Raw genomic sequence first — 18,808 nt, 5'->3', positions numbered from 1 at the left:
ACTGATATCTCTGGGTCGATCTACCTCCTGCATACGAGGCTGGGCATTATCCTAGCATTGTCCTTTTACATGAATTATTTTACCTTTATTTAACTAGGCAAGTCAGTTAAGAACTAATCCTTATTTATAATGACGTCCTACCCCGGCCAAACCCAGACAACACTGGGCCAATTGGGCGCCACCCTATCTGACTCCCAATCACGGTCGGTTGTGATAAAGCCTGGAATCAAACCGGGGTCTGTAGTGACGCCTCTAGCACTGAGATGCAGTGCCTTAGACCGTAGCGCCACTCCTTTGGGGGGCCGTTGTGGGTTCTGTAAATAACTTGGCGTATAGATTAACAGTTGGCTATAATGTAGCCAGTATAGCAGAGCATCAGCGTACTGTACCAGCTGAATATGAAGGTTCACAGATCACACATTGACTCTGCTTACGCCGGTCCCCTGTTACTGGGTCTTAATATGATTTCATTCAGAATACATCTGTTGGCACTAATATCACTCCATAGTGCTCTGCCCTCCTCTCTTAAACAACGCTCCAACTGAAACACACAGGAAGGACAATGACACCGCAGTCCCACACTTCCAGCCTGAAACAGCACCATCAGAGAATGAGGACGACAACAACGGAAATAAGCTTGGTGTTTAATATATGTAATGTTGATGGTTAATTATCCAACACATTAAATCAATCAAGTGATGTGGTTTCACGGAAACACTTTATGTATCGTAGTGCTTTTGGTAGAAACCTCAATGACTAAACTCTATGACTCTGGTCCTGTCTATCTCAAGGTGGTTCATTCTTTCCCTACCGTGGAGGAACATGGGTGTTACAGGACCTCGCCACGCTCCAAAGGACAGCAGGCCCGACTGAAAGACTGCTTCATCTAGCACGGCCATCACCCCGCGGAGAGAGAGAGAAGAAAACGTGTACGAGTCGAGGAAGACAAGAGAAAGAAATGACTTGTCCATACCTGACTACCTCTGTAATATGAAATCCAATTTAGGGAAGAAGGGGGAAACGGAGAGATAAGAAGGGAGGTTTTTTCCTCCCCCTCCGCCGTGTCGCGCCGAGCCCCATCAACCAGGGCAAACACTAAATAATGAACAATACTGTGGCTGTCCCGCCACCATAAAACACACTCCATTAATGCCACTCGGCAGAATTAATGATAATTATGCCACGTTCGCCGCCCCTTCTCTTATTGAATTCTTATCTGAGCTGCCGAGGAGGAAGGAACAGCGCTCCGACTGTCTCCTCTTCCACCCCCCTAAAAAAACAATAGAAAGAAAATCCCTCTTAAGTCATTCAGAAAGGGGAAGTTCACAGAGGAAATAGGAACTTTTATAGGTGTAAAATGAAGGAGGTGACATGGGATGCAACAGAGGAAGAACTCAGTGACTTTCATGCTCTGGAACAGGTGATCACAACACTGAGCTTAAGATGGGCTGTGTTCTTTCTATGTGTGTGTGTGTGTGTGTGTGTGTGTGTGTGTGTGTGTGTGTGTGTGTGTGTGTGTGTTCTGAACCCTTCTGGGTGTGGTCTGAGCATCACCATCATGGTTGTGATTACATATTGAAGGATGGCACAATTAGAATGATATTCTATCTGTATGGGCACACCACCATAAGAGTTGGACTACAAGATCAAAAACATCCTCAGCCTGCTGATGACAATGGAACACACACACACACATTTTCACTGATAAATGAGGTCTCTGTAAAGACAGTGAGTAAAAGGTCTCTGACAGTTCTGAAACAAACCACACACTTCCAGGGCTAATTAGAGTGTTTATAAAGTGGTGTTTGTTTCTGGAGGCCCTCCTACCTGGCTCTAATTAGTCGGTGGTAATTCACTCAGACAAACTCTTAATGACAGAGAGGAAAACTACTGCTGTGTGTGTGTGTGTGTGTGTGTGTGTGTGTGTGTGTGTGTGTGTGTGTGTGTGTGTGTGTGTGTGTGTGTGTGTGTGTGTGTGTGTGTGTGTGTGTGTGTGTGTGTGAGAGAGAGAGAATAAATAACGACTGCTACTAATCATGACTGTTAAGGTGTCAGACTACAGAGTGTGTACATATACATACCATAGGGAGTGGATGTGTATACTAGTGGCAGTATGCAGAACAAAACGTTACACAGTCCATGTTAGCATTATGGAACCTCCTTGTGTTGTATACTGTTCATTAATTGGCTGTGTGGGACAGGTGTTGAACAAGCAGCCCTTCAGTCCACACACACACACACACACACCTCACCCCTCCCTACGCACACCAAACCAACCCTGCATGAATGGTGTGTATGTATGTATGCCTGCCTCTGCGCGTGTGCGTGTATACTCACTGGCAGCGTGGGGCAGGTTGATGAAGAAGCCTTTGAGTCTGGAGGCCAGCCACTCCATGCTCTCCTGCAGGTTGGCCAGGGCCTTCAGGTCGCTCACGTCACGCAGGATCTCGTTCTGTGGGATCAGCTTGTCACCCAGGTTACCCGTCAGCACCTCTGACTCCTTGGCAAACGCCGCCCTGGATCAGTGGGAATGGAGGAGGAGAGAGGAAATGGAGGAGGAGAGAGGAAATGGAGGAGGAGAGAGGAAATGGAGGAGGAGAGAGGAAATGGAGGAGAGGAAATGGAGAGAGGAAATGGAGAGGAGAGGAAATGGAGGAGGAGAGAGGAAATGGAGGAGGAGAGAGGAAATGGAGGAGAGAGGAAACGAAAAAAGTTGTATTAGACAAAATCAGTCAATGTGACTGTTCTAGACAGGTTCTAAAATGGTCATGAGAGTAGTTAGAACTAACCGCCTGATATTCAAACAAGGGTTAGCCTGGTCCCAGATCTGTTTGAACTAACTGCCTGGTCTTCAAACAAGGGTTAGCCTGGTCCCAGATCTGTTTGAACTAACTGCCTGGTCTTCAAACAAGGGTTAGCCTGGTCCCAGATCTGTTTGAACTAACTGCTTGATCTTCAAACAAGGGTTAGCCTGGTCCCAGATCTGTTTGAACTAACTGCTTGATCTTCAAACAAGGGTTAGCCTGGTCCCAGATCTGTTTGAACTAACTGCTTGATCTTCAAACAAGGGTTAGCCTGGTCCCAGATCTGTTTGAACTAACTGCTTGATCTTCAAACAAGGGTTAGCCTGGTCCCAGATCTGTTTGAACTAACTGCTTGATCTTCAAACAAGGGTTAGCCTGGTCCCAGATCTGTTTGAACTAACTGCTTGATCTTCAAACAAGGGTTAGCCTGGTCCCAGATCTGTTTGTAGCGTCTTTCCAAATCTGTTGGTCATTGTTTGGCTTCATAATGACAACAGGAGATGGGAAGCTCTGGGACAAGGGTAGAGAAAGAAGGGTTTCTCTTCTGGATATAGGAGATGGGAAGCTCTGGGACCAGGGTAGAGAGAGAAGGGTTTCTCTTCTGGATATAGGAGATGGGAAGCTCTGGGACCAGGGTTAGAGAGAAGAGGAGAGGGTTTCTCTTCTGGATATAGTAGATGGGAAGCTCTGGGACCAGGGTAGAGAGAGAAGGGTTTCTCTTCTGGATATAGGAGATGGGAAGCTCTGGGACCAGGGTAGAGAGAGAAGGGTTTCTCTTCTGGATATAGGAGATGGGAAGCTCTGGGACCAGGGTAGAGAGAGAAGGGTTTCTCTTCTGGATATAGGAGATGGGAAGCTCTGGGACCAGGGTAGAGAGAGAAGGGTTTCTCTTCTGGATATAGGAGATGGGAAGCTCTGGGACCAGGGTAGAGAGAGAAGGGTTTCTCTTCTGGATATAGGAGATGGGAAGCTCTGGGACCAGGGTAGAGAGAGAAGGGTTTCTCTTCTGGATATAGGAGATGGGAAGCTCTGGGACCAGGGTAGAGAGAGAAGGGTTTCTCTTCTGGATATGGGTCGTGCATTAAGAGTAGCGGCTTAAAACCTGTCAACAGCTCCAGATAAGGATTCCCTAGAATGAAGGAGAGGACAGTAGTAGAAGGCAGGAGGATAGTGAAAAGGAGAAGGACATTTATTGGGGGGAGAGGAGGATTAGGGGGGAGGGGACTATAATAACAATCCCACGGTCCCCTGCACAGAGGATGGCTGGCACCGTGTGGAGCTGGACCCTGGACGGACAGACAGACCAGTCACATCAACTCCAGCATGCATCTCAAAGAGGCCTTGGGCTTCCAGTAATGACCTTCACTGTGATTTAGGACTGAATGACTAACTTAGTTCAGTCACCACAGGCCCAATGACTAGCTAGTAACTGGAGCAGGAGCAGATAGAGAGGGAAGGGGAGAGAGACGTAACAGTAAAGGCTGGGTGGGTAGAAAGAGGAGAGAGAGAGAAAAAGACTCAACTGAGTGTGCATGTACAGTGCCTTGCGAAAGTATTCGGCCCCCTTGAACTTTGCGACCTTTTGCCACATTTCAGGCTTCAAACATAAAGATATAAAACTGTATTTTTTTGTGAAGAATCAACAACAAGTGGGACACAATCATGAAGTGGAACGACATTTATTGGATATTTCAAACTTCTTTAACAAATCAAAAACTGAAAAATTGGGCGTTCAAAATTATTCAGCCCCCTTTAGTTAATACTTTGTAGCGCCACCTTTTGCTGCGATTACAGCTGTAAGTCGCTTGGGGTATGTCTCTATCAGTTTTGCACATCGAGAGACTGAAATTTTTTCCCATTCCTCCTTGCAAAACAGCTCGAGCTCAGTGAGGTTGGATGGAGAGCATTTGTGAACAGCAGTTTTCAGTTCTTTCCACAGATTCTCGATTGGATTCAGGTCTGGACTTTGACTTGGCCATTCTAACACCTGGATATGTTTATTTTTGAACCATTCCATTGTAGATTTTGCTTTATGTTTTGGATCTTTGTCTTGTTGGAAGACAAATCTCCATCCATCTTCCCATCAATTTTAACCATCTTCCCTGTCCCTGCTGAAGAAAAGCAGGCCCAAACCATGATGCTGCCACCACCATGTTTGACAGTGGGGATGTTGTGTTCAGGGTGATGAGCTGTGTTGCTTTTACGCCAAACATAACGTTTTGCATTGTTGACCAAAAAGTTCAATTTTGGTTTCATCTGACCAGAGCACCTTCTTCCACAGGTTTGGTGTGTCTCCCAGGTGGCTTGTGGCAAACTTTAAATGACACTTTTTATGGATATCTTTAAGAAATGGCTTTCTTCTTGCCACTCTTCCATAAAGGCCAGATTTGTGCAATATACGACTGATTGTTGTCCTATGGACAGAGTCTCCCACCTCAGCTGTAGATCTCTGCAGTTCATCCAGAGTGATCATGGGCCTCTTGGCTGCATCTCTGATCAGTCTTCTCCTGGTATGAGCTGAAAGTTTAGAGGGACGGCCAGGTCTTGGTAGATTTGCAGTGGTCTGATACTCCTTCCATTTCAATATTATCGCTTGCACAGTGCTCCTTGGGATGTTTAAAGCTTGGGAAATCTTTTTGTATCCAAATCCGGCTTTAAACTTCTTCACAACAGTATCTCGGACCTGCCTGGTGTGTTCCTTGTTCTTCATGATGCTCTCTGCGCTTTTAACGGACCTCTGAAACTATCACAGTGCAAGTGCATTTATACGGAGCCTTGATTTCACACAGGTGGATTGTATTTATCATCATTAGTCATTTAGGTCAACATTGGATCATTCAGAGATCCTCACTGAACTTCTGGAGAGTTTGCTGCACTGAAAGTAAAGGGGCTGAATAATTTTGCACGCCCAATTTTTCAGTTTTTGATTTGTTAAAAAAGTTTGAAATATCCAATAAATGTCGTTCCACTTCATGATTGTGTCCCACTTGTTGTTGATTCTTCACAAAAAAATACAGTTTTATATCTTTATGTTTGAAGCCTGAAATGTGGCAAAAGGTCGCAAAGTTCAAGGGGGCCGAATACTTTCGCAAGGCACTGTATAGGCATGTGTGTGTGTGTGTGTGTGTGTGTGTGTGTGTGTGTGTGTGTGTGTGTGTGTGTGTGTGTGTGTGTGTGTGTGTGTGTGTGTGTGTGTGTGTGTGTGTGTGTGTGTGTGTGTGTGTGTGTGTGTGTGAGAGAAAGAAAGAGAGCTATATTTTAAGGCAATGTGGCGTTTCAGACTTCACACATGACAAGAACACAGCCTTGAGGAGAAGACAGCAAAGAATATCCTCATTTGTTTGCGTGACTACTGACCAGCAGCCTTGGTGAATTCACTTCAATATCAAAACTGGAAAGAGAAAGAGAAAGAGAAAGAGAGAGAGAGAAAACAGAGAATGAAAGGGAGAGAGAGAGAAAACAGAGAATGAAAGAGAGCGAGAGAGAGAGAAAACAGAGAATGAAAGAGAGAGAGAGAGAGAAAACAGAGAATGAAAGAGATCAGGAAGAACTGAATGACTTGTTCCAAGCAGGGACCTTATTACTGGAGCGTGATCAAAAGGAGCGCTGGGTTGCCAGACGTGGAGCCTCTAATCCCTCCAAAGAATGTTGAAAATGTCTGTGGTTGTGACTGAAATTAAAAAAGCCTAAAAGATTCTCCTTGCATCTAAATCCATCACCCATTCATTGATTTATTTACTTTACAAGTCCAGGCCAGTGAGCATCCTTCCTGAAGAGAGCACACATTGAAAGCTCTGTCAATAAGAATGACCCACCTTCTCCTCCCAAATGATTTGGATCCCTCCTTCCTTCAGATAAATAATGTTACATCCTTATGGAGCAATCACTACTTCCTGTACATGTCTGTCTTGTTCAACCACAGCATGTTGATGAAGGGCTGGAGGGAGTGAGGATAGTGTTCTGTGTGTTTGTGTTAGGGTGGTGAGGATACTGTTCTGTGTGTTTGTGTTAGGGTGGTGAGGATACTGTTCTGTGTGTTTGTGTTAGGGTGGTGAGGATACAGTTCTGTGTGTTTGTGTTAGGGTGGTGAGGATACAGTTCTGTGTGTTTGTGTTAGGGTGGTGAGGATACTGTTCTGTGTGTTTGTGTTAGGGTGGTGAGGATACTGTTCTGTGTGTTTGTGTTAGGGTGGTGAGGATACTGTTCTGTGTGTTTGTGTGAGGGTGGTGAGGATACTGTTCTGTGTGTTTGTGAGGATACTGTTCTGTGTGGGTGGTGAGGATACTGTTCTGTGTGTTAGGGTGGTGAGGATACTGTTCTGTGTGTTTGTGTGAGGGTGGTGAGGATACAGTTCTGTGTGTTTGTGTTAGGGTGGTGAGGATACTGTTCTGTGTGTTTGTGTTAGGGTGGTGAGGATACAGTTCTGTGTGTTTGTGTTAGGGTGGTGAGGATACTGTTCTGTGTGTGTGTGTTGTGTTACTGTTCTGTGTGTTTGTGTGTTTGTGGTGGTGAGGATACTGTTCTGTGTGTTTGTGTGTTAGGGTGGTGAGGATACTGTTCTGTGTGTTTGTGTGAGGGTGGTGAGGATACTGTTCTGTGTGTTAGGGTGGTGAGGATACTGTTCTGTGTGTTTGTGTGAGGGTGGTGAGGATACTGTTCTGTGTGTTTGTGTGAGGGTGGTGAGGATACTGTTCTGTGTGTTTGTGTTAGGGTGGTGAGGATACTGTTCTGTGTGTTTGTGTGAGGGTGGTGAGGATACTGTTCTGTGTGTTAGGGTGGTGAGGATACTGTTCTGTGTGTTTGTGTTAGGGTGGTGAGGATACTGTTCTGTGTGTTTGTGTTAGGGTGGTGAGGATACTGTTCTGTGTGTTTGTGTTAGGGTGGTGAGGATACTGTTCTGTGTGTTAGGGTGGTGAGGATACAGTTCTGTGTGTTTGTGTTAGGGTGGTGAGGATACTGTTCTGTGTGTTTGTGTTAGGGTGGTGAGGATACTGTTCTGTGTGTTTGTGTTAGGGTGGTGAGGATACTGTTCTGTGTGTTAGGGTGGTGAGGATACAGTTCTGTGTGTTTGTGTTAGGGTGGTGAGGATACTGTTCTGTGTGTTAGGGTGGTGAGGATACTGTTCTGTGTGTTTGTGTTAGGGTGGTGAGGATACTGTTCTGTGTGTTTGTGTTAGGGTGGTGAGGATACAGTTCTGTGTGTTTGTGTGAGGGTGGTGAGGATACTGTTCTGTGTGTTTGGGTGGTGAGGATACTGTTCTGTGTGTTAGGGTGGTGAGGATACTGTTCTGTGTGTTAGGGTGGTGAGGATACTGTTCTGTGTGTTAGGGTGGTGAGGATACTGTTCTGTGTGTTAGGGTGGTGAGGATACTGTTCTGTGTGTTTGTGTTAGGGTGGTGAGGATACAGTTCTGTGTGTTTGTGTTAGGGTGGTGAGGATACTGTTCTGTGTGTTTGTGTTAGGGTGGTGAGGATACTGTTCTGTGTGTTTGTGTTAGGGTGGTGAGGATACTGTTCTGTGTGTTAGGGTGGTGAGGATACTGTTCTGTGTGTTTGTGTGAGGGTGGTGAGGATACTGTTCTGTGTGTTTGTGTTAGGGTGGTGAGGATACTGTTCTGTGTGTTTGTGTGAGGGTTTGGTGAGGATACTGTTCTGTGTGTTTGTGTGAGGATACTGTTCTGTGTGGGTGGTGAGGATACTGTGTGTGTTTGTGTTAGGGTGGTGAGGATACTGTTCTGTGTGTTTGTTCTGTGAGGGTGGTGAGGATACTGTTCTGTGTGTTTGTGTTAGGGTGGTGAGGATACTGTTCTGTGTGTTTGTGTTAGGGTGGTGAGGATACTGTTCTGTGTGTTTGTGTTAGGGTGGTGAGGATACTGTTCTGTGTGTTTGTGTTAGGGTGGTGAGGATACTGTTCTGTGTGTTAGGGTGGTGAGGATACTGTTCTGTGTGTTAGGGTGGTGAGGATACTGTTCTGTGTGTTAGGGTGGTGAGGATACTGTTCTGTGTGTTAGGGTGGTGAGGATACTGTTCTGTGTGTTGTGGTGTGTTGTGTTAGGGTGGTGAGGATACTGTTCTGTGTGTTAGGGTGTGAGGATACTGTTCTGTGTGTTAGGGTGGTGAGGATACTGTTCTGTGTGTTAGGGTGGTGAGGATACTGTTCTGTGTGTTAGGGTGGTGAGGATACTGTTCTGTGTGTTAGGGTGGTGAGGATACTGTTCTGTGTGTTAGGGTGGTGAGGATACTGTTCTGTGTGTTAGGGTGGTGAGGATACTGTTCTGTGTGTTTGTGTTAGGGTGGTGAGGATACTGTTCTGTGTGTTTGTGTTAGGGTGGTGAGGATACTGTTCTGTGTGTTTGTGTTAGGGTGGTGAGGATACTGTTCTGTGTTTGTGTTGTGTGAGGATACTGTTCTGTGTGTTTGTGTGAGGGTGGTGAGGATACTGTTCTGTGTGTTTGTGTTAGGGTGGTGAGGATACTGTTCTGTGTGTTTGTGTTGGTGAGGATACTGTTCTGTGTGTTTGTGTGGTGAGGATACTGTTCTGTGTGTTTGTGTTAGGGTGGTGAGGATACTGTTCTGTGTGTTTGTGTTAGGGTGGTGAGGATACTGTTCTGTGTGTTTGTGGGTGGTGAGGATACTGTTCTGTGTGTTTGTGTTAGGGTGGTGAGGATACTGTTCTGTGTGTTTGTGTTAGGGTGGTGAGGATACTGTTCTGTGTGTTTGTGTTAGGGTGGTGAGGATACTGTTCTGTGTGTTTGTGTTAGGGTGGTGAGGATACTGTTCTGTGTGTTTGTGTTAGGGTGGTGAGGATACTGTTCTGTGTGTTTGTGTGGTGTTTGTGTTAGGGTGGTGAGGATACTGTTCTGTGTGTTTGTGTTAGGGTGGTGAGGATACTGTTCTGTGTGTTTGTGTTAGGGTGGTGAGGATACTGTTCTGTGTGTTTGTGTTAGGGTGGTGAGGATACTGTTCTGTGTGTTTGTGTTAGGGTGGTGAGGATACTGTTCTGTGTGTTTGTGTTAGGGTGGTGAGGATACAGTTCTGTGTGTTTGTGTTAGGGTGGTGAGGATACTGTTCTGTGTGTTTGTGTTAGGGTGGTGAGGATACTGTTCTGTGTGTTAGGATGGTGAGGATACTGTTCTGTGTGTTAGGATGGTGAGGATAGTGTTCTGTGTGTTTGTGTTAGGGTGGGAGGATACTGTTCTGTGTGTTAGGGTGGTGAGGATACTGTTCTGTGTGTTTGTGTTAGGGTGGTGAGGATACTGTTCTGTGTGTTTGTGTTAGGGTGGTGAGGATACTGTTCTGTGTGTTTGTGATAGGGTGGTGAGGATACTGTTCTGTGTGTTTGTGTTAGGGTGGTGAGGATACTGTTCTGTGTGTTTGTGTTAGGGTGGTGAGGATACTGTTCTGTGTGTTTGTGTTAGGGTGGTGAGGATACTGTTCTGTGTGTTTGTGTTAGGGTGGTGAGGATACTGTTCTGTGTGTTTGTGTTAGGGTGGTGAGGATACTGTTCTGTGTGTTTGTGTTGGTGGGTGGTGGTGAGGATACTGTTCTGTGTGTTTGTGTTAGGGTGGTGAGGATACTGTTCTGTGTGTTTGTGTGAGGGTGGTGAGGATACTGTTCTGTGTGTTGTGAGGTGGTGAGGATACTGTTCTGTGTGTTTGTGTAGTGGTGGTGAGGATACTGTTCTGTGTGTTTGTGTTAGGGTGGTGAGGATATGTTCTGTGTTTGTGTTAGGGTGGTGAGGATACTGTTCTGTGTGTTTGTGTGAGGGTGGTGAGGATACTGTTCTGTGTGTTTGTGTGAGGGTGGTGAGGATACTGTTGTGTACAGTGTTTGTGTTAGGGTGGTGAGGATACTGTTCTGCATGAGGATAACTGTTTGTGTTAGTGGTGGTCCACAGAGGATACTGTTCTGAGTGTTTGTGTTAGGGTGGTGAGGATACTGTTCTGGTGTTTGTGTTAGAGTGGTGAGGATACTGTTCTGTGTGTTTGTGTGAGGGTGGTGAGGATACTGTTCTGTGTGTTTGTGTAGGGTGGTGAGGATACTGTTCTGTGTGTTTGTGTTAGGGTGGTGAGGATACTGTTCTGTGTGTTAGGGGTGGTGAGGATACTGTTCTGTGTGAGGGTGGTGAGGATACTGTTCTGTGTGGAGGGGTAGAGGGTGGTGAGGATGTTCTGTGGTTATGGGGTGGTGAGGATACTGGTGTTTGTGTTAGGGTGGTGAGGATACTGTTCTGTGTGTTTGTGAGGATATGTTAGGGTGGTGAGGATACTGTTCTGTGTGTTTGGAAGAGGTATGGAGGGTGGTGAGGATAGTGTTCTGTGTGTTTAGAGGTGTGAGGAGTGGTGAGGATACTGTTCTGAGAGTGTTTGTGTTAGGGTGGTGAGGATACTGTTCTGTGTGTTTGTGTGAGGATGGTGAGGATAGTGTTAGTGTGTTTGATGAGGATGGTGAGGATAGTGTTCTGTGTGTTTGTGTGTGACCTGGTAAAGTCCTCCTCATCCTCTCTCTTCTGTCGGAGCTGTCTGGGTGGGCCATGAGCCCAGTTGGGGAGAGACTGGAGGGTGGAGGGGCTGATGTCCTCGGGGTTAGGACGACGCACTGATGGTCAGCTTCTCCTCACACTGGACTATGCCCCTGGGGAGGGGAGAGAGATCAGGAACTGTACAGTACAGACAGACAGCATAGCATGAGGGTGGATGAGGACAGAGGGGTAGAGAGGATTGCCTGCATGAGGATAACTGCTTAGCTGGATCAGTGCTTGAGTCCACAGAACCACCCATAGACACACAGCAGGCAGCTGAGGCACAGTGTTTACACACCCATAGAGGGAGTAACACCTGGTCAGGTAGAGGATGGAGAGGTAGAGAGAGGATGGAGGGGTAGAGGTAGAGGATGGAGGGTAGAGAGGTAGAGGGAGGGGTAGAGGTAGAGGATGGAGGGGTAGAGGTATGGAGGGGTAGAGAGAGGTAGAGGGAGGATGGAGGGGTAGAGGAGGAGAGGTAGAGGATGGAGGGGTAGAGGAGAGGGGTAGAGGATGGAGGGGTAGAGGATGAGGGGTAGAGGATGGAGGGGTAGAGGAGAGGTAGAGGATGGAGGGGTAGAGAATGGAGGGGTAGAGGAGAGGTAGAGGATGGAGGGGTAGAGGATGAAGGGGTAGAGAATGGAGGGGTAGAGGAGAGGTAGAGGATGGAGGGGTAGAGGAGAGGTAGAGGATGGAGGGGTAGAGGAGAGGTAGAGGATGGAGGGGTAGAGGAGAGGTAGAGGATGGAGGGGTAGAGGAGAGGTAGAGGATGGAGGGGTAGAGGACGGAGGGTAGAGGATGGAGGGGTAGAGGTAGAGGGATGGAGGGGTAGAGAGGATGGAGGGGTAGAGGATGGTGGATGGAGGTAGAGGATGGAGGGGTAGAGGAGAGGTAGAGGATGGATGGAGGGGTAGAGGACGGAGGGGTGGAGGGGTAGAGGAGAGGAGGATGGAGGGGAGGGAGGTAGAGGATGGAGGTAGAGGATGGAGGGGTAGAGGAGGAGAGGGGTAGAGGAGGTAGAGGACGGAGGGGTAGAGGATGGAGGGGTAGAGGAGAGGTAGAGGATGGAGGGGTAGAGGAGAGGTAGAGGATGGAGGGGTAGAGGAGAGGTAGAGGATGAAGGGGTAGAGGATGGAGGGGTAGAGGAGAGGTAGAGGATGGAGGGGTAGAGGAGAGGTAGAGGATGGAGGGGTAGAGGAGAGGTAGAGGACGGAGGGGTAGAGGAGAGGGAGGGGTAGAGGATGGAGGGGTAGAGGAGAGGACGGGGGTAGAGGAGAGGTAGAGGATGGGGGGTAGAGGATGGAGGGGTAGAGGATGGAGGGGTAGAGGATGGAGGGGTAGAGGATGGAGGGGGGGAGAGGTAGAGGATGGAGGGGGGGTAGAGGAGAGGTAGAGGATGGTGGGGTAGAGGATGGAGGGGTAGATGAGAGGTAGAGGATGGAGAGGTAGAGGACGGAGGGGTAGAGGAGGGGTAGAGGACGGAGGGGTAGAGGAGAGGTAGAGGATGGAGGGAGGGGAGAGGAGAGGATGGGGGTAGGAGAGAGGAGGGGAGGATGACAGAGGGGTAGAGGGTAGAGGATGGAGGGGTAGAGGGAGGTAGAGGATGGAGGGGTAGGAGGGTGGAGGGGTAGAGGGACGGGGGGTAGAGGATTGGGGGTAGAGGATGGAGGGGTAGAGGAGGGGTAGAGGACGGAGGGGTAGAGGAGAGGTAGAGGATGGTGGGGAGGGGAGGAGAGGTAGAGGATGGAGGGGAAGAGGAGAGGATGGTGGGGTAGAGGAGAGGTAGAGGATGGAGGGGTAGGGTGGAGGGGTAGAGGTAGAGGATGGAGGGGTAGAGGAGGAGAGGTAGAGGACGGAGGGAGGGGGTAGAGGATGGAGGGGTAGAGTAGGGGATGGAGGGGTAGAGGATGGAGGGTAGGGGTAGAGGAGAGGAGAGGATGGAGGGGTAGAGGAGAGGATGGAGGGGGGAGGAGAGGTAGAGGATGGAGGGTAGAGGGATGGTGGGGTAGAGGAGAGGTAGAGGAGAGGTAGAGGGTGGAGCGGTAGAGGGTGGAGGGGTAGAGGGTGGAGGGGTAGAGGATTGGGGGGTAGAGGATGGAGGGGTAGAGGAGGGGCGGCAGAGTGCTGGGTCTCCATCTGCACAGAGGTCAGCCTAAATCTCTCTGGGGTTCAGCCAGATGAAGACAAGCACAGCACAGGTGAGGGTGTGTCAGACAGAGAGAGCACTGCTGAAGCCCAATATACCCTCAAGCAGAACAAATTGAGTGAAATTACATTTGTGTTTCTATACCTTCTAGCAAGGAAGAGAGGAACCACTTTCCTCATGCTGGTCCTGAGTCAGTCTAACTCTTACCTGTACGAGGTGTTGCAGACCTCCTTGTTCTCGTTCAGCTGGTTCTGAGTCAGTCTAACTTGTACCTGTACGAGGTGTTGCAGACCTCCTTGTTCTCGTTCAGCTGGTCCTGAGTCAGTCTAACTCTTACCTGTACGAGGTGTTGCAGATGTCCTTGTACTCCTTCAGCTGGTCCTGAGTCAGTCTAACTCTTACCTGTACGAGGTGTTGCAGACCTCCTTGTACTCCTTCAGCTGGTCCTGAGTCAGTCTAACTCTTACCTGTACGAGGTGTTGCAGACCTCCTTGTACTCCTTCAGCTGGTCCTGAGTCAGTCTAACTCTTACCTGTACGAGGTGTTGCAGACCTCCTTGTACTCCTTCAGCTGGTCCTGAGTCAGTCTAACTCTTACCTGTACGAGGTGTTGCAGACCTCCTTGTACTCCTTCAGCTGGTCCTGAGTCAGTCTAACTCTTACCTGTACGAGGTGTTGCAGACCTCCTTGTACTCCTTCAGCTGGTCCTGAGTCAGTCTAACTCTTACCTGTACGAGGTGTTGCAGACCTCCTTGTACTCCTTCAGCTGGTCCTGAGTCAGTCTAACTCTTACCTGTACGAGGTGTTGCAGACCTCCTTGTACTCCTTCAGCTGGTCCTGAGTCAGTCTAACTCTTACCTGTACGAGGTGTTGCAGACCTCCTTGTACTCCTTCAGCTGGTCCTGAGTCAGTCTAACTCTTACCTGTACGAGGTGTTGCAGACCTCCTTGTACTCCTTCAGCTGGTCCTGAGTCAGTCTAACTCTTACCTGTACGAGGTGTTGCAGACCTCCTTGTACTCCTTCAGCTGGTCCTGAGTCAGTCTAACTCTTACCTGTACGAGGTGTTGCAGACCTCCTTGTACTCCTTCAGCTGGTCCTGAGTCAGTCTAACTCTTACCTGTACGAGGTGTTGCAGACCTCCTTGTACTCCTTCAGCTGGTCCTGAGTCAGTCTAACTCTTACCTGTACGAGGTGTTGCAGACCTCCTTGTACTCCTTCAGCTTGTCACAGACCATCTCCAGGAACTGGTTGGAGTAGGCACTCAGGTCCTGCATCAGAGTCATCAGGTCCTGGATGGACTTCTCCACGACTACTGTGCTCTGGAGAGCACACACAAATACAGGCTTAACACTCAGAATGATCCATGAAATGTTTCATTCCAGGCAGAAATAATCAAGCTCCTTACATGGAGAGAGGTAGAGAATATGTTTCAGCTGTTAATGCTTAGACACTAGTGAAACTGTGTTTTGTTCTTTGTTCTCATTATAAAAAAGAAGGCAGATGAAATTATATATCAAATAAATCAATAAATATGAAACATATTGTGGTATGACAATGTGAAAGAGTCCTAACCTCATCCCACATAACGTTTTTCATTTCAACCACAAAACTGTCACCGTCGCCTCAGCTCTGAGCCCAGTCGTCCTTGTAATTCAGCCACTCCCTTGTCCTCCCTTAACCACGAAACATATCACTGAGTCCCAAATGACACCCTGTTCCCTATATAGTGCACTACTTTGATGAAGTCTCCTGAAGCAGTGTAACACCAGTGTTGAGGAGTGGGACTGTCAAGTCTCTCCTGTCCGATGTGCAAAGCCGTCAGCAGGCAACCAATCTAATACAATGACTATATTCTCCTGTCAGGGACTGGATGCTGTTGGGAGCATGTCATTGTCAACGATATACCACCATGTCAGAGGAGTGGCAGGAGGTGTGTGTGTGTGAGAGAGAGAGATCAGGTGAGTGTGTGTGTAGGTGTGTACCTATGCCTATACGCATGACACAATCCCCAGTGAGCTCGGACAAACCTACAGTCATGACAGGTTAGCCAGTGTAGCGCAACAAATAGCAGGACGGAAGCAGACACTTCAATACACACACACACCTAACTTGAAACCACTGCCACAGACCTACACTACATGACCAGAAATATTTGGACACCTGCTGGTCGAACATCTCATTCCAAAATCATGGGCATTAATATGGAGTTGGTCCCCCACTTTGCTGCCACAACAGGCTCCACTCTTCTGGGAAGGCTTTCCACTAGATGGTGGAACACTGCTGAGGAGCCTGGCTCGCAGTCGGCGTTCTAATTCATCCCACAATGGGGTTAAGGTCAGGGCTCTGTGCAAGCCAGTCAAGTTCTTCCACACCGATCTCGACAAACCATTTCTGTATGGACCTCGCAGTGAGGAACAACTATCTTCTTTCCTCTTATTTGAATTATTTACTTATTTTTCCTCACTATTTTCTATAATGTCCATTCATTTCATCTGGTATTTTATCAATACAAATGCATGTGTGAGTTGTTTCTATGGGTCAGACCAAGACAAAGTGTGTTTGATTCAAATAAAGACCGATACTAGCGCACACAGTGGAGTGATCCATTGAAACTCACTAACATTAGCCACAGCAGTGCTAACCGCTAGTTTAGAAGTAGCACAGTGCTTCAAAGCGTGTAAGTAGCAGCAGCAGTATTGGTTAGCAGTAGCAGCTGGCTGTACCAACTCTTACGCCGTTGAAAATGTCCAGCTGTGGCAGGGTGTAGTCAGCAGGGAACAGCAGGGGCCTGAACAGGGCAGTTACTGATTAAAGGGACTACTGGCTGGCCCCCTGGTCCCTCTCCCTGCTGGGGGGTAATGATCTGTAGCGCTGCCCATACCCAGAGCTCCACAAGGCTGGTCCTGTCATGAAACTCCGCCAGGGGACGCCCCAGTCCCATTGCCCACGGTCCCCTGCCAGCCTGTCGGAGGAGAGCAGGGACCCATTCACTCAGCAGGGGAGGGCTGGAACTTCTAGACACAAGCAGACGTACAGGCACGTGCACAGTACACACACAGTACACACACAGTACACACACAGTTCACACACAGTACACACACAGTACACACACAGTACACACAGTACACACACAGTACACACACAGTACACGCACAGTCCAGAACCCCCAGTGGGTGTGTGATGGAGCCAGGAAGAGGACTTTCTCTATTTGTCATCACAGAGACGATGGAAGGAGTCGCTGTGAGAGCCAAGGAGATGATGGCCATCCTGCTATTGGGTAAGAACTAAAGCCAACTCCAATGAATCAGCCATACAACATTGCTTTCACTTTCAAATCACCTTCAGTTGCTAAAAAACTTAAAAGAATGATGAACGATGAAATCTTCCCCTTTTGACCTCTCTTTCTTTCTTTCTTTTTCTCTCTTTCCTTGGTGTTTAAACACTAAGCCCACTATTCTTTCTCTCTCCTACTGGATATCAGCAGGTCAGGAATGGTAAACAATGGATCCCAGATCCATTACTCCTGGAACAAATGCTCTGGCTCCGCTTGCCTTGTCTAATTCTGCTCATTTAACATAGCCATTCGTCTTTGCAGCAGACATCATTAAACAGTCATCAAGGGCCGCAGATTGAGAGGAGAGAGAGGGAGAGAGATGGACGAAGGGCGAGAGAAGGAGGAGAGAGAGAGAGAGAGAGAGAGAAAGAGAGAGAGAGAGGGACGAAGGGCGAGAGACAGGGAAAGAGAGAGAGAATTCACAGAGGTCTTGACAACAGTGGGACCTCTCCATCTTATTTAACGGTTACACAAGGATGGTCATCCTGTCTGGGTTGGTGCCCCCCCTTGGGTTGTGCCATGGCGGAGATCTTTGTGGGCTATACTCAGACTTGTCTCAGGATGGTAAGTTGGTGGTTGAAGATATCCCTCTAGTGGTGTGGGGGCTGTGCTTTGGCAAAGTGGGTGGGGTTATATCCTTCCAGTTTGGCCCTGTCCGGGGGTGTCCTCGGATGGGGCCACAGTGTCTCCTGACCCCTCCTGTCTCAGCCTCCAGTATTTATGCTGCAGTAGTTTATGTGTCGGGGGGCTAGGGTCAGTTTGTTATATCTGGAGTACTTCTCCTGTCCTATTCGGTGTCCTGTGTGAATCTAAGTGTGCGTTCTCTAATTCTCTCCTTCACTCTTTCTTTCTCTCTCTTTCTGAGGACCTGAGCCCTAGGACCATGCCCCAGGACTACCTGACATGATGACTCCTTGCTGTCCCCTGCTGCTCCAGTTTCAACTGTTCTGCCTTATTATTATTATTCGACCATGCTGGTCATTTATGAACATTTGAACATCTTGGCCATGTTCTGTTATAATCTCCACCCGGCACAGCCAGAAGAGGATTGACCACCCCACATATGCTCTCTCTAATTCTCTCTTTCTTTCTCTCTCTCGGAGGACCTGAGCCCTAGGACCATGCCTCAGGACTACCTGACATGATGACTCCTTGCTGTCCCCAGTCCACCTGACCGTGCTGCTGCTCCAGTTTCAACTGTTCTGCCTTATTATTATTCGACCATGCTGGTCATTTATGAACATTTGAACATCTTGGCCATGTTCTGTTATAATCTCCACCCGGCACAGCCAGAAGAGGACTGGCCACCCCACATAGCCTGGTTCCTCTCTAGGTTTCTTCCTAGGTTTTGGCCTTTCTAGGGAGTTTTTCCTAGCCACCATGCTTCTACACCTGCATTGCTTGCTGTTTGGGGTTTTAGGCTGGGTTTCTGTACTGCACTTTGAGATATCAGCTGATGTACGAAGGGCTATATAAATACATTTGATTTGATTTGAGACGAAATGCATTCTGGGGGCTGGTGAAACTTTTCCCATGAGACAACTTTATTGACAACTCACTCTCTTTCCACAAACACTCTTAGCTTTAAGCAATAGACTCACAGTCACACTCTCTCTAGTACTCCTCTATAAAATGCATTAAAACCAAAGCAGACACACATACACAGCGAAACATGGCTGACTTGCACTTTGCACTTCCTTTTGTTCTATTTTGTGTCGGAGCCTCGCTGAAAGCAAATTTAATTGAGGCCGGCGATACACAAAATGGGTCTAGAAATTCAGCAATTTAACAGCATAAATTCCATCAGAGTGTGAAAGGCCCCATCTCTGAGAGCTAATGATGAAGAGTGCACAGTGAGCACTCAGACTGTCGTGTCATTGGCTGCCGCCGTTAATGCAGTGGTATCGCCATAGAAATGCCTGAGCATGTGATAATAGCAGTTATTAGAGTTGTAAACACTCCTGAATACAGGCGAGAGCAGGGGAGGTATCCGGTGTAAGTGGCG

At 48.0% G+C, this 18,808-nt stretch overlaps 1 pseudogene; it reads right to left on the bottom strand.

Moving 5' to 3' along the window:
- Positions 1 to 16,410, bottom strand: part of LOC135516597 (exocyst complex component 4-like) — a 67,650-nt pseudogene extending 51,240 nt beyond the window's left edge.
- Positions 16,411 to 18,808: the final 2,398 nt, after the last annotated feature.

Source organism: Oncorhynchus masou, chromosome 27 (genome assembly GCF_036934945.1).
Source record: "Oncorhynchus masou masou isolate Uvic2021 chromosome 27, UVic_Omas_1.1, whole genome shotgun sequence".
Lineage (NCBI taxonomy): Eukaryota > Metazoa > Chordata > Actinopteri > Salmoniformes > Salmonidae > Oncorhynchus > Oncorhynchus masou.
The sequence above is the reverse complement of the archived record's forward strand: the minus strand, read 5'-3'. Positions and strand labels throughout refer to the sequence as shown.